Source organism: Microtus oregoni, unplaced genomic scaffold (assembly GCF_018167655.1).
Source record: "Microtus oregoni isolate MIOR12 unplaced genomic scaffold, Mior012 000011F_ref0000422, whole genome shotgun sequence".
Taxonomy (NCBI): Eukaryota; Metazoa; Chordata; class Mammalia; order Rodentia; family Cricetidae; genus Microtus; species Microtus oregoni.
In genome coordinates this window covers 30,319,120-30,346,986 of record NW_024543070.1, presented here as the reverse complement: position 1 = coordinate 30,346,986, position 27,867 = coordinate 30,319,120, and the positions used below count along the sequence as shown (strand labels likewise).

The window sequence follows — 27,867 nt, the reverse complement described above, 5'->3', positions numbered from 1 at the left end:
TGTGGGTCTGGGTGAGAGTCTAGGACCTCCAAGGAACTAGGCCTGAGCCAGGACCTCTGACAGGGTGTGAATCTGGGATATCCGAGGGAGTAGGCAGGAACCAGAGATCTCTGTGGGGCCAGACATGAGTCTGGGACCTCAGAGGGAATAGGCCTGAGCCAGGACCTCTGTGGGTTCAGGAATTGGTCTGGGACATCAAAGGAAATAGACAGGAACCAGAAACCTCTGCAGGTCTGAGCATGAGGCTGGGTCTTCTGAGGGAGCAAGCATGACCCAGGTCCTCTGCAGGTTTGAGCTCACCCAAGCCTGGGAACTCTGAGGGAGTAGACCAGAGCCAGAGACCTTTGCAGGACCAACTCCAAGCCAGGGACCTCTGCAGTAGGGGAGCCAGACCAGGATTTACAGAAACAGATAAAAGTCAGTAACTTAGGCCAATGTAGGCCTGAGACAGTGAACTCCAAGGGACTGGAGCAAAGACTGGGAGTGCTAAGCGATCTCCAGGAATAAAGAGTGACCAAAGGGGTAACTAGAATCATGGCACTGACTGTAGCACAAGAAACAACCATTTGAGCTTTGGATTCACTGGTACCTAGAAGATTAATCAACAGAATCACAGAGAGTCCCAACCACAACTATTAGAGGAAAAGATGAGTAGAAAAGGTAAGAACACATGTAACACCACAAAGAGCAACATGACACCAGTAAAACCTAAAGACCCTACAACAGCAACACTTGAACAACCAAATATAGATGAAGCAGAAGAAAACGACATTAAAAACAACTTCAGGAGAATGTTTGAAACTCTTAAAGAGGAAATGAGAAATTCTATCAAAGAAATGGAGAAAAAGACAAAAAAAAAAGGAAGACATCAGCAAATCACTTAAAGAAAACCAAGAAAAAGCAATCAAACATGAAAAAAACTATTCAGGACTTGAAAACTGAAATAGACACAATAAAGAAAACACACTTGAGGGAATTATTGTAACAGGAGGATAGGGGGCCTGCTTTTGGTCCCGGCCACCCAGCTAGCTTACACCCAAAATAATCACACAGAAATTGTATTAATTAAATCACTGCTTGGCCCATTAGCTCTAGCCTCTTATTGGCTAACTCTCACATGTGATTAACCCATTTCTATTAAATATGTGTATCAACACGTGACTGTGGATTACCAGAAAGATTTTAACCTACGTTCATCTCAGGCAGAAGATTCAGGATGTCTGCCACACTGCCCTTCTTCCCAGCATTCTGTTCTGTCTACTTCACCTATCTAAGTTCTGCCCTATCAAAAGGCCAAGGCAGTTTCTTTATTCAATCAATGAAAGAAACACATAGACAGATAAACCTCCTACACCATTTCCCCTTTTCCTGTTTAAACAAAAAGGAAGGCTTTAACTTTAACATAGTAAAATTACATATAACAAAACAGTTATCAAGCAAGAATTACAGCTACAATATTTATATCTATTTTATCTTTTATCATAACAAAGAAAAACTAACTATTCATTCTTCAACTTCATCAAAGAATCCAGAAGGATATAATATTACCTAAGTAATCAAGAATTGCATTGTAAGCAACTTCCAAAACTCTAGAAACTACAGAGATAGATATCTCGATGCCTGTACAGGTTATTCAAAGTTTTTCTGTACTGTTGGAACATTCATCTTCAGCCCTCAGGCCCATAGTATCCAGCATACTTTTCCATGAAGCAGGAGATTTTAAAGACAGTTCAGTGACTTTCTTCTATGTCCTGCAGAATGTCTCACAGACTCTTTCATGAAACAGGAACCCTGAAGGATCATCTCACCTTTTGGCAAGTTCAGCAGTCATCTCTCTGTGGGTTCTTCATATCCAGTTTATGCAACAGTACAGGCAAGAGCAGTTTCTTGCCCAAATGGTTAACCAACTCCATAAGGAGCCTCTTCGATGCCCATCTTCTTCTTGAAGTAGCTGGTGCTAGCAGGAGCAGACGTGTCTCATTGTCATGAAAAACACTAAGTTATTAAAACATTTTAAATGCCATATTCTGTAGTCATTTAAAGAAATGAAGAATGCCTATCTGAAATATATTTCTATATATCAAAAAAAATCTAACTAACATGATTACAAGCTTGACTATTATCAATGATTATCCATTGACCTACATTTTCTAATTATACATTACATTTTTAAATGAACTATACAATCACAATACTTTAATCAAGAGCAGAAATATACATATAACAAGATTGACCTTAAACTTGTATCAATAAATCAAGATTTATACCAATGCAAATTATTCATATCTATATCATATCCCCCTTTAAATGTAAAAGAACACTTACAAACAATATTTGGGAATATGGATATAGTTATTTCTCTCCAAACTTATTCCTGCTGTATGGGGCACTGTTAATCAGGTCTTTCATGGTGTATCCTGTATTCTAGGTTCATCTCATTGACAGTTGAGCAAAGTAAGTTTTTGAGAGTGTTTATGGCAACCATTCAAAAGGGCCTGGTCTATCACACCATATTAGTCTAGAAGCAATCCACAGGGTCTCATCCTCAGTGAAAACAAAAGAAGAACCTCTTTTCCAAAGCATCGTATCCTTAGACCCAAATTCTAAAGTCAAGATAACTTTATAATCTACATGCTGATTTAGCTTTGCAGCCCATATAATAAAATGTTCTCTGTATTTAGCTCCTTCACAGTCAAAAAATTAAAAAAAAAACAATAATACACAGAATCCAGACTCTGTGTGAATTTTCCATTTTTACATGACTTACTTTTTCTTTATTTTTTTAATCTATGACTATCTGTACTCTGTCTCTTTAAAGACTTTATCCTTTTTTAAAGTATTAACTTTATTTTATGACTTTCTATACTCTTTTCCTTTTTCTCTCCCAAACCTATGTACTTTATCTAACCCATTTAGAGGCCTTTTATATCTGAATCTGTCCTATTGTATTGCCTTTAATTCTCTACTGTCTTGGAGAACTTTTAAAATTCAAAGCTCTTAAGATTCTAAGCTCCAACAATCCCAGGTCACATACAGGTAATGCCTGATTGCCCCGCGCAGTCCAACATGGCAAAGCCATTTATGATTCTGAGCTGTGTGCACAGCACTGCTAGCACGGCAGAGCTGCTTGTGTCTCTAGCCATGGCATGCAATGCCCCCCTTCTAGGCACATGATAGCACTTTACTCACAAACCACATCTAAATGCTCTGTCTCCCACAAGAGACAGAGGTCACTCTAGCAGCATAGCCCAGAAAGCCGGCATTTTAAAACTGTGTGGCTTTTTTTTTCTTTTCTTTTCTTTTTTTTTGTTGCTACAGCTGAATCAGGAAAATCTCTCTTAAAGCAGCTGCAGCAAGCCACCAGCAAACAGCAAGAAGCTGTGTTAAACTCTGTATACTTTTTGAAGCTCTCTCAGATTGTATATGGAGTCAGTTTGCCACGTCAGAGTGCCAATCTATAACAGGAGGAGAGGAGGGCTGCTTTTGGTTCCAGCTGCCCAGCTAGCTGACACCCATAATAACACACAGAAATTATATTAATTAAATCACTGCCTGTCCCATTAGCTCTAGCCTCTCACATCTTGATTAACCCATTTCTAATAAATCTGTGTATCATGATTGTGGCTTACCAGCAAGATTCTAAACTACATTCATCTCAGGCAGGAGATTCATGGCATCTGCCACACTGCCCTTCTTCCCAGCATTCTGTTCTGTCTACTCCGCCTATCTAAGTTCTGCCCTATCAAAAGGCCAAGGCAGTTTCTTTATTCAACCAATGAAAGCAACGCATGGATAGAAGAACCTCCTACACTAAATTATAGTAACAGAAATCATGAGAAAATGATCAGGAACCACAAACTCAAGCATGAACAGTAGAATACAAGAGATGGAAGAGAGAATCTCAAGTGCTGAAGATACAATAAAGGAAATAGACTCATCAGTCAAAGAAAACATTTAATGTAGCAAAAGCTTATTCCAAAATATCCAGGAAATATGGGACACCATGAAAAGGACAAACCTAAGACTAATAGATAAGAAGGAGAAGTTAAACTCAAAAGCACAGAAAATATATTTAACAAATCATAGAAGAAAACTTTCCCAACCTAAAGAAAAATATGCCTATGAAGATATAAGGAGGTTACAGAACACCATATAGACTGGATCTAAAAAAAAAAGCCCCCACCCCACATAATAATTAAAACACTAAACATACAGAGAAAAGAAGAATATTAAGAGCTTCAAACATATAAAACATATAAAGGCAGACCTATCAGAATTAAACCTGAGTTCTCATTGGAGACAATGAAAGGTTGTGGTCAAGCATTATGTAGACATTAAGAGACCACAGATGCCAGCCCGGACTACTATACCCAACAAAATTTCCATCACCATAGAAGGACAAAACAAGATATTCTATGACAAAACTAGATTTCATCAATACATAGCCACAAACCCAGCCCTAAACAAAATACTAGAAGGAAAACTCCAACCAAATGATATTGACTATACCAACAAAAACACAGACAATTGATGTTCTCCTAGCAGCAAATCCCAAAGAAGGGATAAGCACACAAATTAACATCACTGACATTGAAAACTAACTTAACAGGAGATAGAAATCACTGGCCATTAATATCCATTAATATAAATGGACTCAACTCACCTATAAAAATGCTAACAGACTGGATATGAAAACAGAATCCATTCTTCTTCTGCATACAAGAAACACAACTCAACCTCAAAGCAGACATCATCTCAGAGAAAAGGGTTGGGAAAAAATATTCCAATCAAATGGACCTAAGAAAAAAATAGGTGTAGCTATTTTAATATCTAACAAAATAGTCTTCAAACTAAAATCAATCAAAAGAGACGAAAAGGATATGTCATAATAGATGCAGGAAAAATCCATCAACAGGAAATATCAGTACTGAACATCTATGCCCCAAATACAAGGGCAAACTCATATGTAAAAGAAACACTTCTAAAGATTAAATCATAGATTAAACCCCACACACTAATAGTGGGAGACTTCAACACTTCCCTCTCACCACTGGACAGGTCAGTCAGACAAAAAATGAAAAGAGAAATAAGAGAATTAACAGATGTTATGACTCAAATGGACTTAACAGACATATATAGAATATTCCATCCAAACAGAAAATATATCTTCTTCTTAGCTCCTCGTGGATCCTTCTCTAAAATTTACCACATACTCTGTAACAAAACAAACCTCAACAAATACAAAAAAAATTGCAATAACCCAATGTATCTTATCAGATTACCATGGTTTAAAACTAGAAATCAACAGCAATACTAATTTCAGAAAGCTCAAAAACACATGGAAATTAAACAGTGCTCACCTGAATCATCAATGGGTCAAGGAAGAAATAAAGGGAGAAATTAAAGACTTTCTAAAATTTAATGAAAATGACCACACAATATACTCAAATTTATGGGACACAATGAAAGCAGTGTTAAGAGGAAAGTTCATAACACTAAATACCTACATAAGGAAGCTGGAAAATCGCACACTAGTGAATTAACAAAATATTTGAAAGCTTTAGAACAAAAAGAAGCAAACTCACCCAAGAGAACTAGACAGCAGGAAATAATCAAATTGAGAGCTGAAATCAACAAATTAGAAACAAAAAATTACAAAGAATCAATGAGACAAAGAGTTGATTCTTCTAGAAAATCAACAACATAGATGAACCTTTATCCAAACTAACCAAAAGGCAGAGAGAAAATGTCCAAATTAACAAAATCAGAAATGAAAAGGGGGACAGACACAGAGCCAATACAGAGAATCATAAGGTTATATTTCGAAAACTTGTACTCTACAAAATTGGAAAACTTAAAGGAAATGGACAACTTTCTGGATAAATACCACTTGCCAAAATTAAATCAAGACCGGATAAGCAAATTAAAAAGACCTATAACAGCTGAAGAAATAGAAACAGTCATCAAAAGTCTCCCAATCAAAAAAAAAAAAGAAAGAAAGAAAGAAAAGAAAAGAAAAGCCCAGGACCAGATGGATTCAATCACAATTCTACAAGATTTTCAAAGAAGAACTAATACCAATACTCCTCAAATTATTCCACACAATAGAAACAGAAGGAACATTGCCAAACTCTTTTTATGAGGCTAAAATTACCCTGAACCCAAACCACAAAAAGACATTACTAAGAAAGAGAATTACAGACCAATCTCACTCATGAACATTGATGCAAAAATACCCAATAAAATACTGGCAAATCAAATCCAAGAACACATCAGAACCATCATCCGTCATGATCAAGTAGGCTTCATTCCAGAGATGCAGGGATGGTTCAACATACAAAAATCTGTCAATGTAACCCACCATATAAACAAACTGAAAATAAAACCACATGATCATCTCATTAGATACCAAAAAAGCTTTTTATGAAATAAAATATCCCTTCATGATAAAGGTCTCAGAGAGAGCAGAGATACAAAGAACATATCTAAACATAACAAAGGCAATATACAGCAAGCCAATATCCAACATCAAACTAAATGGAGAGAAGCTCCTAGTGATCCCACTGAAATCAGGAACAAGACAAGGTTTTCCACTATCTCCATATATTCAATATAGTTCTTGAAGTCCTAGCCAAAGCAATAAGACACCATAAGGATATCAAGTGAATACAAATCAGAAAAGAAGTCAAACTCTCATTGTTTGCTGAGGATATGATAGTTTACATAAGCAACCCCAAAAATTCTACCAAGGAACTTCTACAACTCATAAACACTTTCAATAATGTAGCAGGATACAATATTAACTCAAAACAATCAGTATCCCTCCTGTACACAGATGATAAAAGGGCTGGGAAAGAAATCAGAGAAGCAACAGCCTTCACAATAGCCACAAAGCGTAAAATATCTCAGAGTAACTCTAACCAAGCAAGTGAAAGACTTGTATCACAAGAACTTTAAATCTTTGAAGAAAGAAATTGAAGAAGACACCAGAAAATAGAAAAATCGTCCATGCTCTTGGGTAGGTAAAATTAACATAGTAAAATGGCAATCTTACCAAAAGCAATCTACAGATTCAATGCAATGCCTATCAAAATTCAGCAAAATTCTTTATAGACCTCAAAAGAACAGTATTCAACTTCATATAAAAAAGCAAAAAAGGGGATTCGTATTGGAAAGGAAGAAGTTAAGCTTTCGTTATTTGCAGATGATATGATAGTATACATAAGCGACCCCAAAAACTCTACCAAAGAACTCCTACAGCTGATAAGCACCTTTAGTAATGTGGCAGGATACAAGATCAACTCCAAAAAATCAGTTGCCTTCCTATAGACTAAGGATAAGGAAACAGAGAGGGAAATCAGAGAAGCATCACCTTTCACGATAGCCACAAATAGCATAAAATATCTTGGGGTAACTCTGATCAAGGAAGTGAAAGATCTATTTGACAAGAACTTTAAGTCGTTGAAGAAAGAAATTGAAGAGGACACCAGAAAATGGAAGGATCTCCCTTGCTCTTGGATTGGGAGGATCAACATAGTAAAAATGGCAATTCTACCAAAAGGAATCTATAGATTCAATGCAATCCCCATCAAAATTCTTCACAGATCTGAAGAAGACAATAATCAACTTTATATGGAAAAACAAAAAACCCAGGATAGCCAAAACAATCTTATACAATAAAGGATTGTCTGGAGGCATTACCATCCCTGACTTCAAACTCTATTACAGAGCTACAGTATTGAAAACAGCTTGGTATTGGCATAAAAACAGAGAAGTTGAACAATGGAATCAAATAGAAGACCCTGACTTTAACCCACAAACCTATGAACACCTCATTTTCGATAAAGGAGCTAAAAGTATACAATGGAAAAAAAGAGAGCATCTTCATCAAATTGTGCTGGCAAAACTGGATGTCAATCTGTAGAAGAATGAAAATAGATCCATATCTATCACCATTCACAAAACTCAAGTCCAAATGGATTGAAGACCTCAATATCAGTCTGAACACACTGAACCTGATAGAAGAGAAAGTGGGAAGTACTCTACAACACATGGGCACAGGAGACCATTTCCTACGTATAACCCCAGCAGCACAGACATTAAGGGCCTCATTGAATAAAAGGGACCTCCTGAGACTGAGAAGCTTCTGTAAAACAAAGGACACTGTTACTAAGACAAAAAGGCAACCCACTGACTGGGAGAAGATCTTCACCAGTCCCACATCTGACAAAGGTCTTATCTCCAAAATATATAACGAACTCAAGAAACTAGACCATAAAAGGCTAATCAACCCAATTATAAAATGGGGCACTGAGCTAAACAGAGAATTCTCAACAGAAGAAATTCAAATGGCCAAAAGACACTTAAGGTCATGCTCAACTTCCTTAGCGATCAGGGAAATGCAAGTCAAGACAACTTTAAGATACCATCTTACACCTGTCAGAATGGGTAAAATAAAAACACCAATGATAGCCTTTGCTGGAGAGGTTGTGGAGAAAGGGGTACACTCATCCATTGCTGGTGGGAATGCAAACTTGTACAACCACTTTGGAAAGCAGTGTGGCGGTTTCTCAGGAAATTCGGGATCAACCTACCCCTGGATCCAGCAATACCACTCTTGGGAATATACCCAAGAGAGGCCTTATCATACAACCATAGTATATGCTCTACTATGTTCATAGCAGCATTGTTTGTAATTGCCAGAACCTGGAAATAACCTAGATGCCCTTCAAAGGAAGAATGGATGAAGAAAGTAAGGAATATATACATATTAGAGTACTGGTCAGCAGTAAAAAACAATGACTTCTTGAATTTTGCATGCAAATGGATGGAAATAGAAAACACTATCCTGAGTGAGGTAAGCCAGACCCAAAAAGAAGAACATGGGATGTACTCACTCATATTTGGTTTCTAGCCATAAAGAAGGACATTGAGCTTATAATTAGTGATCCTAGAGAAGCTAAATAAGAAGGAGAACCCATAGAAAAACATATAGGCATCCTCCTGAATATTAACCTTCATCAGGCAATGAAAGGTGACAGAGACAGAGACCCACATTGGAGCACCGGACAGAAATCTCAATGTCCAAATCAGGAGCAGAAGGAGAGAGAGCACGAGCAAGGAACTCAGGACCGCGAGGGGTGCACCCACACACTGAGACAATGGGGATTTTCTATCGGAAACTCACCAAGGCCAGCTGGCCCGGGTCTGAAAAAGCATCGGATAATACCGGACTTGCTGAACATAGCGGACAATGAGGACTACTGAGACCTTAAGAACAATGGCAATGGGTTTTTGATCCTACTGCACATACTGGCTTTGTGGGAGCCTAGGCAGTTTGGATGCTCACCTTACTAGATCTGGATGGAGGTGGGTGGTCCTTGGACTTCCCACAGGGCAGGGAACCCTGATTGCTCTTTGGGCTGAGGAGGGAGGGGACTTTATTGGGGGAGGGGGAGGGAAATGGGAGGCGGTGGCGGGCAAGAGACAGAAATCTTTAATAAATAAATAAATTTCAAAAAAGAAAAACAAACAAACAAAAAACAAAAAACAGGATAGCCAAAGCAATCCTGTACCATAAAAGAACTTCTGGAGGTATCACAATCCCTGACTTAAAACTCTGCTACAGAGCTACAGTACTGAAAACAGCCTGGTTTGGCATAAGAACAGACAGGAGGACCAATGGAACCAAATTGAAGACCCAGATATTAATCCACATACTTTCGACCACCTGATTTTTGACAAAGAAGCAAAAAATATCAAATGGAAAAAAAGAAAGAATATATAAAAATGGTGCTGGCATAATTGGATATCAACATGCAGAAGAATGAAAATAGACACATATCTATCATCATGCACAAAACCCAACTCCAAATGGATCAAATACCTCAGCATAAAGCCAGCCACATTGAATATTATAGAAGAGAAAGTGTAAAGTACATTTGAATGCATTGGCACAGGAGACCACTTACTAAATATAACTCCAGCAGCAAAGACACTGAGAAAAACAATTAAGAAATTGGACCTCCTGAAACTGAAAAGCTTCTGTAAAGCAAAGAACACAGTCAACAAGAAAAACAATAGCCTACAGAATGCGAAAAGATCTTCACCAACTCCACATCAGACAGAGGTCTGATTTCCAAAATATACAAAGAATTCAAGGAATTGGTCATCAAAAGAACAAATAATCCAATAAAAATGGAGTGTAGACCTAAACAGAGAACTCTCAACAGAGAAATCTAAAATGGCTGAAAGACACTTAAGGAAATGTTCAACATCCTTAGTCATCAGAGAAATGCAAATCAAAACAACTCTGAGATTCCATCTTACACCTGTAAGAATGGCCAAGATCAAAAACACTTATGACAACTTATGCTGGAGAGGTTGTGGGGTAAAGGGAACACTTCTCCATTGCTGTTGGGAGTGCAAGCTGGTACAGCCCCTTTGGATGTCAGTGTGGTGATTTCTCAGAAAATTAGGAAACACCCTTCCTCAAGACCCATTTATACCACTTTTAGGTATATATCCTAAGGATGCTCAGTTGTGCCACAAAAACATGTGCTCAATTATATTCATAGCGGCATTGTTTGTCATAGCCAGAACCTTTTTTTTTTGCTATGTAAATGTTTTATTTTAATGTCCAGAGTCTGGAATGAAGGGCTGGCTCCCTCCTGGCCTGTTTCACAGGTTCTCAATGGGCTGATGAGGCCAGTACAGGTACTTCTTCTTGTCCAGCTTGGTTTCTGGGAAGATCTCATTCAAGTCATCAATGGTCATCTGATCAAAGGGGATGATGTTCTTCATCTTCTCCAGCTGTTTCTCATACTCCTGGATCCTGACCTGGGACTCAGACACAAACGCAGCCCAGTTCTTCACTTCCTCCTTCTCCTTACTGTCCACCAGGGCTGTGTACTTATCCTCGGGCACCGGGATCTTTAAGGCATTATACTTCTTTTCAAAATCATCCACCAAGCCAGCCTTGGCCACATTGGCCTTGTAATAAGCCCAGTCAATCGCTGGTGGTTTCTCAGACAGACTCGCCAACCTGGTGTGGAGGGTCTCGTTCCAGGACTTCAGGGAGTTTGCAATTGCCTTTTGGTTTCAGGGTATGTTCTCCACAAAAGACACCCAGTCAATGGTTTTTAGAGCAAGTTTACGCCCGGCCATCTTGGGATCCTTCACCGACCACGGCGCTGCGCCATCTCCAGCAGCCAGAACCTTTAAACAACCTAAATGCCCCTCGACCAAAGAATGGATAAGAAAAATGTAGTACATGTATACAATGGCATACCACACAGCAGAAAAAAATAATGGCATCTTGAATTTTGCAGGAAAATGGATGGGGCTAGAAAACATCATTTTGAGCAAGGTAACCCAGACACAGAAGAACAAGTAGCACATGTACTCACTCATAGGTGGTTTTTAAACATAAGGCAAAGAAAACCAGCCCACAAGTCACAATCCCAGAAAATTTAGACAACAATGAGGATCCTAAAAGAGACATACATAGATTTAATCTACATGGACAGTAGAAAAACACAAGATCTCCTGAGTAAATTGGGAACATCGGGACCTTGGGAGAGGTTTGAAGGGGGAGGGGAGAGGTAGGAAGTATATAAATATAAATCAATAAAATACTCAAAAAACAAAAAAATAATTGCAACTACTTTGTGATCATTCCTTCAATGTCAGTTCTGAGACAGAGACATGAGCTACTGAATACAACATCATACAGCAGTTGGGAGAGAGGATTCTGGCTAGCAAGCTGTATCTCATCATTCACTTAGCACATCCTGTTGTGTAGCTGGCCCCTCCAGTGAACTTGACAGTGAAAGATCTGGACAGATTTTGTCAATTGTAAGATGATGTTCAGGGCCAGCAGGGACAGTTCAGTGGTTAAAGTTGCTTACCACGAAGCCTGACAATTTGAGTTTGAGTCTCAGAAACCCTAGGGTTCAAACAGCAGTTCATGAAAAAAAAAAAAAAAAAAAAAAAAAAAAAGCTGGTAAGAATAGGGAAACCATTGGTTGAACTTGCCCTTGTTCCATCTGCTGTTCTGTAGCTCTGCAGAAGCCTTTAAAAATGAACACCCGCATTCCTATGCAGCCTTGCAAACAAAAACGAACTCTCAACTTTTAGGACGCCTCAGCCCCGAGGTTGTGGTGTGCTGTTTTCCCAGCCTGCTGGTGCCCTGGAAGCATACCTAAAAGGCCACCTGCTGTTTAGCAGACTCAGAACTCATCCATGGGGAACACTGCCTCCTTTAGTGCCATTTGTGGAAACACACTGCGAGAGACACCTGCGAGAAACACTTTTCCTCCTTGCCATTGCCTGAGGTAGTGGGTAACATTTGGGTTAACAGCAGACAAAATAGAAGTCTTGACAGGAAAAACTAAAGAATGGTGTATCCATGCTGTCATAGTCCAGTTTGTTGTTTGCTTGTTTCTGATGAATGTAGGGGGCCACAGGTGCAAAGATGTGTGTGTGTGTGTGCTCAGCTAATAATGGAGGCACTGAGATCCTGTCTCTGACTGACCTTAAGGCGCAGCACAAACAGCCACCTTAGGGGAGGGTTGGTAACCCCCTGACTGCCTGTAGGATGACTGTGCTTATGGACACCAAAGTCTTTGACAATGATAAGGAAGTCCACTGGTTTCTCACCTCTAAACAAAGCTGTAGGTGATTATTGATGGCTGGGAGAAGCAGAATTAGTGAATCTCAAGGATAAGCCCCCTTACGGGTTGTTCAATGTGGAATACAGAGGGGTTAGCCTTGAAGCTATAGACACACAAACGACTCAGCATGATTACGTGGGGGGGGGTGGGCATGTGCACCCATGTGTGCGTGTGCAAGCATATGTGACAAATATAATCAAAGAAGGAGAGGCTAGCAACTTGAGAGCTGGGAGCATGAACGGGTTCAAGGGAGGAGACTAGGAGAGGCTGGAGGAAGAGAAGGTTGAAGGGAAATGATGTAATTCTATTTCAATTAAAAACATTTTTAAAATGGGAAACAGAAGCAAAGGGAAGGGAACAGAAGAGGAAAGAAGATGAGGGGCTCCTGGATTGTTAATGACAAATAATTCATACATCAAAAATAGTAATTCATAAAATTTACTGAACAATTGTTAAGCACAGGCATTTCTACACTGACTATGAGGTTATTTTACAGTAAAATTATCAGCCAAAAATACCATAAGTTTAAATATGTTTAATACAAAAAAAGGTAAATAGCGAGTGTTGGCAAGGGTTTTGAAAAATAAGACTGTTCATCCACTGCCATGGAAATCTAACAGTGTAAACAATAAATACGGCAGCTCTGAGAACAGCCTGGAAACTCCTTAAAAGGTAAAGTATAAAGTCACTCTAGTGACTACAACAACTATGCCTTGGCTTTATGTCCAGGAGATCGGAAGTCCACAGAAATACCCATCACAATTGTTATGTCATTACTTTTGGGATAACCCAAAGTGGAAACTACAGAAGTTTCCATCAGTTATGTAGACATGAAATTTGACATGTAAATAGAACGGACTTTTCATCTAAAACAATGATGCACTGGGGCATGCTAAAACACAGCTGAAGTTTGAAACACCATTTTCATACTTTAAATCATACCACATATGGAACACATCCAAAATAGATAGCTGATTTGATGTACGGTTGACTACTTGCTGGGACAGGATTAAAAAATGAGTATAAAGGATGAGAATGCCATTGTGGGATGGCGGAAAAAGTCTGGAATGATCTGGTGAGAGCTGCAAAGACCTATGGGTACTCTTACTAGTGTTCAACTGAGTGCTTTAGTATGATAAGTTTTATAGTATCTAAGCTTGGTCCATAAAAATTAATGCATTAATACATTGTGAGTGGTTTACTATTTTTGCTGATTTATTATAAATTGAGTACAGGAAGAATGGACTCTAGAAACAAATGTACTAAAATGTCTTGAGTGATTATTATTTTTGGTATTGGGCTGAAGGGAAATATTTAAAATTAACCTCCCTCTCTCATTTTTTTAGATTAGAATATAATTACAACTTTTTTCCTTTCCTTTCTTCCCTAAAACCTCCAATATAGCTTTCTCCACTCGCCTGCAAATTTAACGCCTCTTTTGCTTACTAATTGTTTTTGTGTGCATGTGTGTGTGCGCGCATGTGTGCATAAATCTTCCTAAATATAACCTGTCAGTCTATATAATGAGCTTGGGTGTTTATTTTCAGGGTTGAAAATTTGACACTGGATGACAAATGTAAGTACCCTAACTTTATAACACAAAATTAGCTAGATTAATTTAATTGATAAAAGATATAAAATGAAAATAAATTTGATAGTATTAAGTAGACACCCATTTACCATGACACAAATGAAATTTGACCCAGACTTTATGTCACATCAACTCAATATGGTCCGTAGACTAAAAGTGAAACCTGAACTATGATTTATTTCACACACATGGTACATAGAAAGATATGTCTCAGGTTGGTTTAAATGAAGAGTCCTTCAGTATGTGTGATGGTCAGTTTACAATTTAAGCGTGACTCAATTAAGAAGCACATAGTGGTAAAGGAAGCCCCTGGGAGAAGGTGAAGATTTGTCCAGAAAAGATGCACTGGCAGGGAAGATCTTCCCTGGGTGTGAGTACGCTATCCTATGGAGTCTAGGTACGACTGAAGGGAAAGGATAGGGAGAAAGCCAGCAAGCTTTCCTCCTTCTCTGCTTCCCGAGTCAACGATATTAGCAAGCAGCTTCCTGCTGCTGGCCTTTTCTGCTATGATGGGCTATATCCTTTCTCCATAGCCAAGCAATAAACCTTCCATTCCTAACGCTGCTTCTTCAGGTATCTGGTCACATTTAAAAATGACTTACACAGTCTGCACAATAATAAGCAAGACAGTTTAATAAGCACGTTCATAGATACGCCTTGTCACACCCATGTGAAGCACTAAGTGGCTGTTCCTAACGAGAGAGGATAAAGGAGCCGAGGAGGGCTGAAGTGTTTTTTATTAAACTTATGGGGATAGATACATGACCAAGCATTTGTCAAAACTAATAAAACTACATTACAAGGAGAAACTGAGGTTATGTAAATAAATATTTTAATATAAGAGTAAGAAAGCTCAATAAAGAATATACTAAAAATAAGAACAGAAATAAATTTGATAATATGTGAAAAGAGTTGAGTAAATATAACTGGGCAAGTGAGTCATTGCCACAGCCTGCATGATCACGCTCTTACATCCACACACATGGGGCCTAGAGAAGACTGTTAGTAAAACACTGGGTGCTTTGCCTCTGCAGTGAGCACAAAGCTTTAGCTAGTTCCTATAAATAGAGGCTACTGCTGAATTTGGGTAAGTGCTAAGTTACTTCATATAAGAAAATTATCTGTATCATTATTGCCATAATAATGTCATGTGATGTAACATAAACACATGCGTGCATATGTAACATGGTATAGTGTCCCCAAGGAAAGTGTGTCATCAGCAGTCAGTATTATAAAGGAAGAGTCCATGTGAGAAGATGCCAAAGGACATTTTCACTGAAAAACTTGATGCAGTCAGGGGCCAGGAGGCCACAAGGACAGAGAACAATTTCAAGGAAGGCACAGAGTGCCATGTTCATGAGGTATCACAACAGAAGAGGTGAAGGGACAGAGCAAAGTGCAAGAATTCTACAAAGGCAAGCTCAAAGTCAAAGGTGGATTTAATTTTTAAACTTTTAATCTTCCGAATGAAGGCACAAGTCAGTCTCCCTGAGCTGTGAAGAGACTGAGCTCCTGCGAACATATGGGACAAATAACGAAAACAAACCTCAAGCAAGGCTGTAGATCAACTGTAAGCTTTTATCTAGCATAGCAAGGGCCTGGGATTCAATATGCAAATCTTTATTATTATTATTATTTTTTTTTGGATTTTTCGAGACAGGGTTTCTCCGTAGCTTTTGGTTCCTGTCCTGGAACTAGCTCTTGTAGACCAGGCTGGCCTCAAACTCACAGAGATCCGCCTGCCTCTGCCTCCCGAGTGCTGGGATTAAAGGCGTGCACCACCACCGCCCGGCAATCGTTATTATTTTTAAGTATATAAAAAGCAGGTGTGGTAGTACATGTCTATAATCCCAGCACTCAGGAGGCAAAAGCAGATGAATCTCTGTGAGTTAGAGGCCAGCCTGGTCTACAGAACAAGGACCAGCACAGCCAGGACACAGAGAGAGAGAGATGCTGTCTCAAAATACAAAACAAAAAACAAACAAAACCCAAACAAACAAAACTAAAAAAGAAAGTGCATGGACGAGTCCCAGAATTAATAATTTAGGAGAAATTACAATTTAGAAAACAGAAGTTAGATTCAGAAATAACGTGCAGAATCTCCGTTATAGTTGTTACAGTGTGCGTTTTATAAGTCAAACAGTATTCTAGGCCAGGACTGAAATCGCCCTTATCTCTCATTCCACTTTCTCTCACTTGAGGTTTATCTTCTTTCTTCTAGTTTATCCCTAGTTAAATGCTGATGATATTTTCCCAAGTTTTTCCAATGATTAGTCTACTTTTAATTTTTTATTTTTAATTATGTATCTGTATCTGTCTGAGGAGGGATGTGTGTGTGTGTGTGTGTGTGTGTGTGTGTGTGTGTGTGTGTGTGTACATATGTGTTCAGGTGCCCATAGAGGCCAGAAGAAGACATCAGTTCTCATGGGACTAAGTTTGCAGGTTGCTGTAAGGGATCTGATACGGGTTCTTGGAAGTGAACTTAAATTTTCATCAAGAATAATGCATTCTCTTACCCACTGAGTTATCTCTCCAGCTCCTATCAGCCAACTCTAATGGTCATATTTATGTCTGAATAATTCTGCCAAGTATGCACAGATACGTGGTGACATGTGTGGCTGCAGAGGAACCCAAACTCTTATCTGTAGGGAGGTAATTTTTATAAAGATGAGCAGTCAACAAGCCAGCCTTTGCTCTGAAGAGAGAAGCTATCTGTGACCTGACAGCCGCGATCAGACAAGCCCAGTATTATCCTTGAGAAGACATCAGTTTCTCTGCTCACAAGACATAAAGATGTTGTGGAGAACCACAGAAACTGCCTGCTGGGAATCCTCCAATCTCTTTTCCTGGTCGTGGGCCAAATAAGAAAGTTATTAAATCACACTCAGGACTTCTTGCCAGAAAATTTCATATGGCTTTCACAGATAATTGCCATTATTGTTTTTATCTTTTGGCAACAGTAGATGTGTCAGAATGCTCATATCTGATTCACAGAGAATCACCTCCACCAAAAATCTATAGTGAGTGACCTCAGTAATAGATATTACATAACTACTACTAATCAGATGAAAGTCCCCTTTCTGAGTTTGAAATTGAGAGATGAGGCTACAAAAAAAAAAAAAACAAAAAAAAAAATGATGCTTCCAAAAGTCAACTTGTGTAAGCAAGGGCATGGTCGATAACTGGCAATGTAATTCTCAGAGAAAGGAATGGACCGTTTCTGCAGCAGGAAGCATTCCAAGCCTCCTATAGTATCCTACATCCAGGAGAAAACACTCTCCCAGACCCCAACACTTCTCCCCACACTGTGTTCCATGAGAATTTATTTTGTACAAAGTTCTCTTCAAGTCTTCAAGTAAGTTTACATCTTCCTAAACTCATCAAACTTTGTTGTCTGCTTAAATAGCATTCATCTTCAAGGAACATGATTAAATGCTTGAGTTGTGCCCTCGTTCCCACTTCACTGAGAAGTTAAGGTCAAAGAGTCCTCTTCCTCTGCTTCATTAGATCACAACACCCTCTTTCTACCCAGAGCAGAGCTAGGCTAATTTTTACATTGTCTGTCTAATCCATGGCAGTGAACAGTTCTTTTGTAGAGGGCAATGTTCTTTAAGTTTAAAATCAGGTTTTTCAAATTTATGAGAAATAAACATACATATTTGTAAAATAGTTTCACTGCTGAAAAATGTCACTTTGTTTTGAAATGTTCCTAGCCTTTGATGCAAGATAATCTGTTTTATCACGGGAAGTGTTATTTTACTCTTGCTTTGAAATATAGCTCTGATTGCTTTGCCAAGACATGGCTGCACTTTCAGTTCTGCAAAAAATTTAAGCAATGCCAGGCAACTGTAACATAGTTTCATAATTGCTAATGTACAAGAAAAAAATAAGTAAATGCTCAGGCAAATAAAATGGAGTTTTCCCCACATACCTGTAATCATGTTTCCTGTTTATCCTAACTTAGGAAACCAGAACGCTTAACAGAAAGGTTAGACTGGTGAATCTCTTGGTCCTGAATATGTACCGTTTTCCCCACTACTGCACTTTTTCTGTAAGCTATGTTATGTTTATACTTCAACACGTTTTTCTGTTTCCCTCTTCTGCATTTGTAAATTCAGAACATGGTGCAGCAACAGAGAAGGAGCCAACTTCACATGCAGGTTTCACAATAGGAGCAATGAGGGATGCCTGTATCCACCCTCACCTGTGCCCCACTTACTGAATGCAAAATGCATTAGTTACTTTCCTTGCTTTTCTCGTTGCTGTGGCCAAGGACCTAACAAAATCAACTTAAGGAAGAAAGGGTTCTTTTGATTTAAGGCTACAATCCATTGTGGAAAGAAAGTCATGACAATGGATCATACCACGGCTGGTCACATTGCGTCATCGTGACGTGGGATTTCCCTTTGTATGCTGCAATTACCATTAATGGAAAAAAGAAATTGCTTCAGACCTATAACAGGGAAGAACTTAGGAAGGCAGGGAAAACTAAACTGAATGCTGGGAGAAAGAAGAACAGAGTCAGGGAGAAGCCATTTAACCCCTGCCAGAGACGGATGGCAAAACTTTAGCCAGTAAGCCACAGTCACGTGGCAACACACAGATTAATAAAAAATGGGTTAAATTCAGATGTAAGAATTAGCCAATAAGATGCTAGTACTAATGAGCCAAGTAGTGATTTAATTAATACAGTATCTGTGTGGTTATTTCGTGGCTAAGTGGCCGGAAACTAACTAGCGGCCTCCTGACTACATCATGGCAATCAGGAATCATAGAATGCATACTGGTGCTCAGCTTGCCCTTTCTTTTTTATTCAGTTCAGGATGCAGCGCATGGTGTTGTGCCAACTACATTCAAGTCGTGTCTACCCTCCTCAGTTAAGCTTTCAGGAAATACCCTTGAAAAGAAACCCTGAGGCGCATTTACATGGTGATCCACTCAAGTTAACAAAGAATTAATTTCTACCGCTACCAAGACAAAATGGTCAGTCCATCTATCACTTTTCTTGATAAACTAGGGTCATAAGAGTCACAGGCCATTGTGAAGAAGGTGATGATGAGCAAGAGATGGCTGAGGAGTTAAGAGCGCTTGTTCCTACAGATTGCTCACTCATCTGTGACTCTAGTTCCAGGGGATGTGACAACCTCTTCTGACATCTGAGGGCACCAGGTGTGCACATGGGCATGTGCACATGCACACACTCATACACACATATATAGATATAGATATATACAGGTAAAATGCTCACTCATACAGAATATAATCTAAAATTAAAGTTTTTTAAAAAATTAAAAGGTAGTGACATCTCTGTTGGCATTGGACTAAATCTTTTAGATCTTATTAAATATATACATACAAATATTTCAGTTTTTCCTCTAAAACAGTTTAAGTGCCTGTGGATCATTAGATAGCTGGTCAAGTTATACAAGTTATACAGTGCATTGAGTAGCACTCAAAAGCTGTTAACTATGGACAGACATATTTCCAAATACTCCTTTGGCTATCAGACACCTGGCCTGGCCACAAATTAACATACCCAATAAAATGACTCAGTCCCAAAATATAAGTATATTTTAAGAGTTCCTTTCCTTAGGAGATATAAAGGAGGGAAAGATGAGGAAAGGAAGGAATATGAAGAGGGACAATTAACACTAAAGGTCTTTTGAGAAATCACTGGACGCCTACTGCTGTAGAAGCTTCCTAAAATACACACAGATAAAAGGGATTGAAATTAAGTCACCCAACAACGTGAAGACAGTGTCCCAACTAGACATATTCTGCCATGAAGTCAACCTTCAGGGCTGGGTATGCATTGTGTCTTTTCGAGTCACTGATCAAACAGACCCCGTGGGAGCCCACAAATATCACAGGTTTCTCTTCATGATATGATGGTAAGGTCCTATTGCTGAAGAGCTTACCATATGTCATGGACCACAAGTCACATTGTGAAACATCGCCACTACAGATTATTGGCCATGGCACTGGATGCTACAGGAGGAGAATGGTAAAAATCCATATATAATAATAACTCCCTGTTACAATTCCTGTGACATGCAGCAGTGACCTCTCTTCAAGACATACTGGTACAGTAGTGGCACAAATTTTATGGGAGTGAATAACAAACCATAATTTTTATTGGATTTAAGGCCCTCTAGATGAGATGGAACCCATACCTTAAACTGCTAACTTGGCCAAGAACCTGAGAGTAGATAGGTCACGTGCATAGGGGAAAACTTGATACCATTATTATGCTAAATGAAAATGCCTCCTGATGACATTCTGCTATACCCATAGGTCAGTGCCTCACTCAGCCATCATCAAAGAAGCTTCTTCTTGCAGCAGAAGGGACTAAAGGTTAAGACCCACAACTGGACACGGTGCAGAGAGAGTTTGGAACACTCAGTGCCAAATGAAATATCTTCATCAAAGTGCTCACCCCAGGGCTCAGGGAGCTCTGTGGAAGAGGAAGTGGTAAGGTTCTAAGAGACAGAGGTGATGGATGAACCCAAGAAAACAGTGTCCTCTAAACGCATCAGGACTCATGCATATATAAACTCTTAAACTGTGAGAGAATGCACAGGGCTTCTACAGGTTCAAGCCACAAAAGTCCCATTAATGAAAGCAGGAAGCAGACACAGGACTTCTATCTCTGAGCAAGAAGCTATCTCCAATTGATAACCCACTGGCAAATGAAAAATCAGTTTTCTCCAATGGAGTCTCATTGGGGATATTAATCACACTTAAGGGTAGGCTCCAGGCACACACAAAACAAACTCACTAGTTTTTTTGTGGGCTCTTTGTCTCATTTGCTTTATTTGAACATTTTTGTCTTATCTTTTTTTTCTTGTTTACTGATAACCAATTTTGTACTTATGTGGGGGTTTTGTATTTCTTTGCTTTTTGTTTGTTTGTTTTTAAAAGAGAAGAAAAGAAGGTCATAAAGTTGAACAGGTAGGAAAGTGGAGAGATGACATGAGGAACTGAAAGAAGGGAAAACATGATAACATTTATTGTATAATTTTTTAAAAGAAAGTTAATAATAATTCTTTTCTTCCATCTCCTTAATACCATACCAAGAAGGTGATTCTGTGAAGAATTCACTGCTTGTCCACTTTGGCTTGTCAGTATTTCTAAACCTTTACTGAGACTCCCCTGTTAGAAAATTTTCATTAAGTGTGATAAAAAGTGTTTCACTATGTACACAGTAAATGTATTGCTATGCACTCGATTAAATTTATTCTGTTTATTTTTGTTGGTGTCTGCTGCTTGTTTCTGAGACAGGGTCTCTGAACACAGACACAGTATTTGTAGCCGAGGCTGGCCTTGAACTTCTCCAGACCTTGTTTCCACCTTCACACCTGAGTGATGGAACTACAGGCATGTGCCACCAGAGCTACCTGTCCCTGATCTTTGCTATTTCTGTACTGACACCCCAAGCCGAATGCAGCAACATTGTCTACATTTTTCCTTATCTATTGTTGAGAGGAAAGCTCTAATATTCTCTTAAAAGCCTACCTGTTTATTTTGTCTATTTGCAAATAGAGAATGGGCTCAGTTTAAGATCCAACACTGTCCAAAACAGCAAAGTAAAACAGTTCAAATAGTAACCCAAAACTTGGTTCCTTACACTGTGGAACGTAATCTTTAAAGACCAGTCTCTTGTGCACTGGGACAACAGATTGTCTTTTCAAACACAGTTCTGTCAATCTACTTTTCATTTCCAGTACAACTGGCCCTTTCTGAGGTTTTTACTACCAATGAGTGTTCTACATAGTTAACAATCTTCATTTGTTCATAATCCATTCTGCTAGCTCCACCGAACCAGCCTAAAAGCATAGCATACCTTTCATTCGCCAACAGCAACAAAAAAGAGATGTGGAGATGATTCAATGGATAAAAAAGAACTGAGTACAAATCTCTAGCACACATACCAGAGGACCCTCAAAGCTGCACAAATGCCTATGTACAAACCCTGTGGAGGTATGGGGACAGAGACAGGAAATCAATGAAGATTGTTGGCGTTCAACTGTAGGCTCAGCAAAAGACCCTCTCACACAGGAATTAGCATTATAGAACAAGACAGCAGACATGCTTTCTGACCTTAGTGTATACATATGTGCACACACACACACACACACACACACACACACACATTTCCAGTAGTATAAAGTCTAAAGTTCTCAATTATCATTTGAGTACCTTGTATAATTATTATTAAAACATAAAAACAATAGAAATATATCAGGTCTAAAAATTAGGTGATTGAGCAAACATCCATCATCAGTAGTATTTACCTCTAAACCTCCATCTTTATCTGCAGACTGATAACCAAACCACATTGGAGCTATGACACTACACAGGTCTTTTTCAAAATCTTCATTCCTGCTTCCTTAGCATGTACTCTTGGCTTCCTAATCCAAGGCTATCATGTGGTATTCCAACCAAAAACATTTTACAAATAACACGACTGCTAAAGCTTTAGTTACTGCCCCTTCTCTCGGCAGTCGATATTTTTTCTAGGAAAATATTTGCCGCACAGCATTTTTGTACCTTTCCTAGGACTCTTCCCAACCAGAACTACTACCTGTCTTCTGTAAATTTCTCTAAAACTAAAATTTTATTTCTCTTGGTTTTCTGCAAAATGTTGTCCTTGATACTCTTTAAAAAAAATGAACAATCAAAAAATTACTGTTCAAAGTAGACATAGATTGTGACTGTTATGTATTGATAAATAGTTACTGTCACAGTATGACACAAAATAATTTCTGTGGCCTAAAAATTCCTGTAACTTCCTATTCAGGTCTCCCATTTTAACCTTTGGTTCCAAGTTATACTGTTTTTATTTTCTCTAGAAGTCTCTTTATATTTGGAAGCATATAGTTTATAGCCTCCAAAATTGGTTTCATCATCATCATCATCATCATCATCATCATCATCATCATTATTATTATTATTCTCTAATACATTATATCCAGGCCACAGTTTCCCCTCTCTCCATTCCTCTGTCATTCTACCCACATCTGCCTCCCTCCCCAGATCCACTCCTCCGGTTCCCTTAAAATAAATTTTAAAAAAAGATCAGGCCTTACTTGGATATCCAACAAATATAGCCTAACAAATTAATAAGAACAGGCACAAGCTCTTATATCGAGGCTGGAAGAGGCAACGCAGTAGGAGGAAAGTGATCCCAAGCACAGGCAACACTTCTCTTTTAGGAGTCCCACAAGAACACCAAGCTACACAACCATAAGATACATTTAAAGGACCTAAGACCCATACAGGGTTCATGTTTGTAGATTCAGTCTGTGTTAGCCCTGTGAGCCCTGTGTGTCCTGCTTGGGAGATTCTGTGGGTTGTGGTTTAGTGGTAGCTCCTACAATCCTTCCTCCACTGTTCAGTGTGATTCTCCTGGCTTAGCCTAGTATTTGGCTATGCATCTGCTCCCATTAGTTGCTGAATGATGTTCCTCTGATGACAATTGGACTAGGCACCAATCTCTGAGTATAGCAGAGTATCCTTAGGAATTGACTTTTGCTTTACAGTCATGTTTGTGTCTCTGGACTATCCTGCTTCTGGTTCTTATCCATCCAAGTAATCTCACAATTATTTCATTAGATAGATACTGTAAAAAGCTCTTGACAAACTGATTACTTTTACTTAATAGGGTGTGTTTACCATAACCTTTGCTTTTTTCACAGCTTAATAGCCCATTTCCTCTTATTGCTGAAAAATATTTCTATGGATGTACTAATTTATTTATCCATTTACCTGCTAAAGGATGCCTTTGAGGTGCCAAAATTTCATTATTTTTTTAATAAAGGTGAAATAAGGATTCACAGAAAGATTTTTATGTGAATTTAAGTTTTAGCACATTCCAGTAAATAGCAAAGATTGTGGTATGGTAAATGTTTGTTTAGTCTTTTTAGAAACTACAAAACTCTCTTGTACAGTAGATGAACTGTGTTGCCTTCCCTCCAGCATGGCTGGGAATTCTTGTTGCTCCACACACCCACCATCATCTATACTGGATTCTTCAGATTTCTATACTTCTAATAGGTAGCATCTCCATTTAATAATGGCATCTCATCCTGTTTATTTGTAATCTTAATGGCATATGGTGGTGATTACATTAGCTATTCTATACACAATGTATTTCTTTTTTAATTGTAGACTTTAAATGATGTTTTATTCCTAGGTATATGAGTATTTTACATGCACATATGTACACCACATGCATGTCTAGTGCTCAGGGAAGTCAGAAGAGGATATCAGATTCCCTAAAGCTGGAGTTACAGATATCTGTGAGCCACCAGGTGGGAGCTGGGAATAGAATTTGGCCAGTATAGAAGAGTAGCCGCAAGACTAAAAAAAAAAAAATTAAAGAAAGAAAGTTCACCTCTGATGATTAGAAGGAAAATTCAGCTTTAAGTTTTAAGTTACAATGACATATTTATCCATTGTTGACTTGTATTCATTTTATATACTGGGAAAACGTATAACTGCCTACTAGTTCAATGCAGATAAATATTTCCCATGTACAGAATTTATGTATGAGCTCAAAACGCATGATCTTGATGTAATGTCGTGCAGTTTGATGTTTGCATAGATTAATGGATAAAGCAAATGAGAAAATCATATTCCTTAGACATTAATACAAAGGAAGGTTGTAGCAAATCTTGAGCAATGTCATTTGGACTTTAACCTGGACTTGATCAGCAAACTGTAAGCATCTACAATATAAAAAGCATGATCTTAGAACATTAGAGATATTTCTATTAACAACAATCATTAATGCTTATCAAAATATATACTGAACTTTCCTCTTATTTTTGATCATATACTGTAATTGGTAGAGATTATGACTTTCAAGGTAATAAAGGCCGGATGAGAAGAACAGTAGGAACACAATGAAAGAAGAGCAATCAAAACTTTTTACACTAAAACCTGGTCTAGGAGAATGAAGGCCATTTCCAATATTTTATTAACTGTAGTGCTGGGAGTTATGCCAAGAGAAGATACACAACAGAAAACTAAAAGAAATCCAAATTGAGAAGGAAGTCAAACTATCTTTGCTGGTAATGACATGATCTCATGGCCCAAGGAAACACTACCAAAATATTGTTGTAACTAATATACTACTTAGTAACACTTCATGACAAAAAGGAAACCAACAGGAGCATTTCTCAGGCATGATAGATAGGGAGTTAACTGAGGAAGCCAAGAGAACAAACTTATTTTCAACAGCTACAAAAATAACAACACCAGGAAAAATTTAACCTTCAAGATGAAAAGTGTCCATAATGAAATCTAGAGGTCAATGAAAGCAACTTAAAGTGACACAAGTAGCCGGGCGGTGGTGGCGCACAACTTTAATCCCAGCACTCGGGAGGCAGAGGCAGGTGGATCTCTGTGAGTTCGAGGCCAGCCTGGTCTACAAGAGCTAGTGCCAGAACAGGCTACAAAGCTACAGAGAAACCCTGTCTCGGAAAAACTAAAAAAAAAAAAAAAAAGTGACACAAGTAAATAGAATCCTCTCTGTGATCATGGGCTCAAAGAACTAATATCGTTAAAGCTTCATATAATACCTAAAGTGATCAATGAAATCTCCTTCAAAATGCCAATGTCTGTCTCAACAAAATGAGAAGAAAACAAAACAAAACATTTGAAATCTGCCAGAAGCCTGCCAGTATTTTTAAATTAATGTACATATGTGTGTGTGCATATACCTGTGTGTATAGAAGGAGACAGAATATATATTCATACACAAAAAAATTCAGAAATTTGCTTAAATGTGAGTATAGCTATGGTTTTGCTAGTCCAACAATGGTTATGGACCAACAGAAGTTCAAAGAAGCCAGTAGTTGTTCAATCTACAAGGCTGCATGTCTCAGCTGAACTTCAGTAGATGTGGGAATACTGAAGATATAGGCTCTACTACCTGTGAAGGAACGGACTTGCCAGAGAGAGTGAGAGTAAGCTTCCTTCTTCAGTGCCCTTCATCCAGGCTCCCAGCAGAAGGTATACCCAAATCAAAGGTAGATCTTTCCACCTCAAATATCTGGATTAAAAGTGAGTCTTCCTACTTCAAATGATTTAATTAAGAAAGAAATGCCACACAAGTATACCCAGCCACTTGGGTTTTATTCCAGATGTAGTCAAGTTGACAATCAAGAAAACACATCACTCACCACAGTCTTTCTTTAAAAAAAAATCATATAAAAATAGATAACAGTAAAATACTTTAAACTAAGTTCAAAATATTTATTTCTATGCCTCACTCAAACTTTATTTTTCAAATGTCAAAAGGACTATGATATAACTGAATGCAGGAGACACATTAGAGTTACAACTCAAAAAATACAAGATTATATTTATATGTGTATCAGATCAATTATATAGAGATAGATCCAAATACATTTCAACATCTCTTGTTTTGGTAATAACTCTTATTTATTAACACCAGCTTCCATTGTGAATCAAGTTCTCTACAAACAGATGGATTGACCGTCATTCACCATAATTACTAGAGTTGAGAGTGGTTATCTTTTGATAAGGATGGCAAAAAGCCATCTTAAGATAACACATGAAAATTGGATGTAGATTTGAATAGTCTCTTATAGTTCAGCAATGTAACAAAACAATTGAGAATATGATTTTATGTATCTCTTAAATGCTCTACAAATAATCATTAAATAATGACTATAAATTCTAGAGCACTAGATTAGGTTTATATATACAAGATTTGTGTAAGTTACTGTACAGTGATTATTTATGTAAAGACATTAAAGTTGAAATTCAGCATGAGATATAAAAACCTTAAGTCCTACTGAGATTGTGGCAAGAAATCTAACAAATTATCAGATCACAAGTTAAACAAAGTAATAGGTATTAGTGTTGTAGTTATCACACAAATTAGTCCCATGTTAATTACATCATTATGGATAAAACAGTTGCTATACAAACATAAGACATGATTGTAAACTTGTATGCTACCAATAATATTGTTGGGAACAGACAAAAAACTCCTTGTCCTAAGTATTGCGATTCTTAACTCAGACTCCATTTTTACCTGTAGGGTGAAACAAAGTTCAGGTTCCCAAGCCCTAAAGGAGCTGAGAACTTCAGTAGCTGCTTCACCTCCTCCTTAAACCAAAGAAATGGTCATTATGCAGCTATAGTTCTCTAGAAACAAGACTGTTACTAACAACAGAAGGAACAAATGAATCTGATTGGTCAGACTAAAAGCTTACATTCTATATCAGTTGGCGAAGACAGAATACATACGGAAAGTCTAGTCCTTTAATCCTGATGGGTGGGAAAATCAGCTCTAACTCGGCACAAAACTTTGTGGGTTTTCTACTTAAATACTTGCTGAAATGAACTGAACTGAACTGAACATTCACGGTCACAGTTCAACTCCCGAGGTGCTCTGTGAGTTGTTCATTTCTGATCAATCTTGTTGTTGTTGATGTTATTATTGTTATTATTACTGCTCTGTATTAAAGCTTGCTTTGCAGAAACTTCTCATGTATAATTGGGTTGATTTAGAGCCTTGGACTACAACATTACAACTTTAATTATATAAAACAAATCTTTACAGAA

The 27,867-nt window shown here is 38.2% G+C and overlaps 1 protein-coding gene and 1 pseudogene across 5 annotated transcripts in view; both read right to left on the bottom strand.

Moving 5' to 3' along the window:
• The window catches only part of LOC121453452 (nucleolar protein 4), a 350,206-nt gene that overhangs the window by 293,635 nt on the left and 28,704 nt on the right, over positions 1-27,867 (bottom strand). The window lies entirely within an intron of this gene.
• LOC121453455 lies at positions 10,626-11,166 on the bottom strand (annotated as a pseudogene).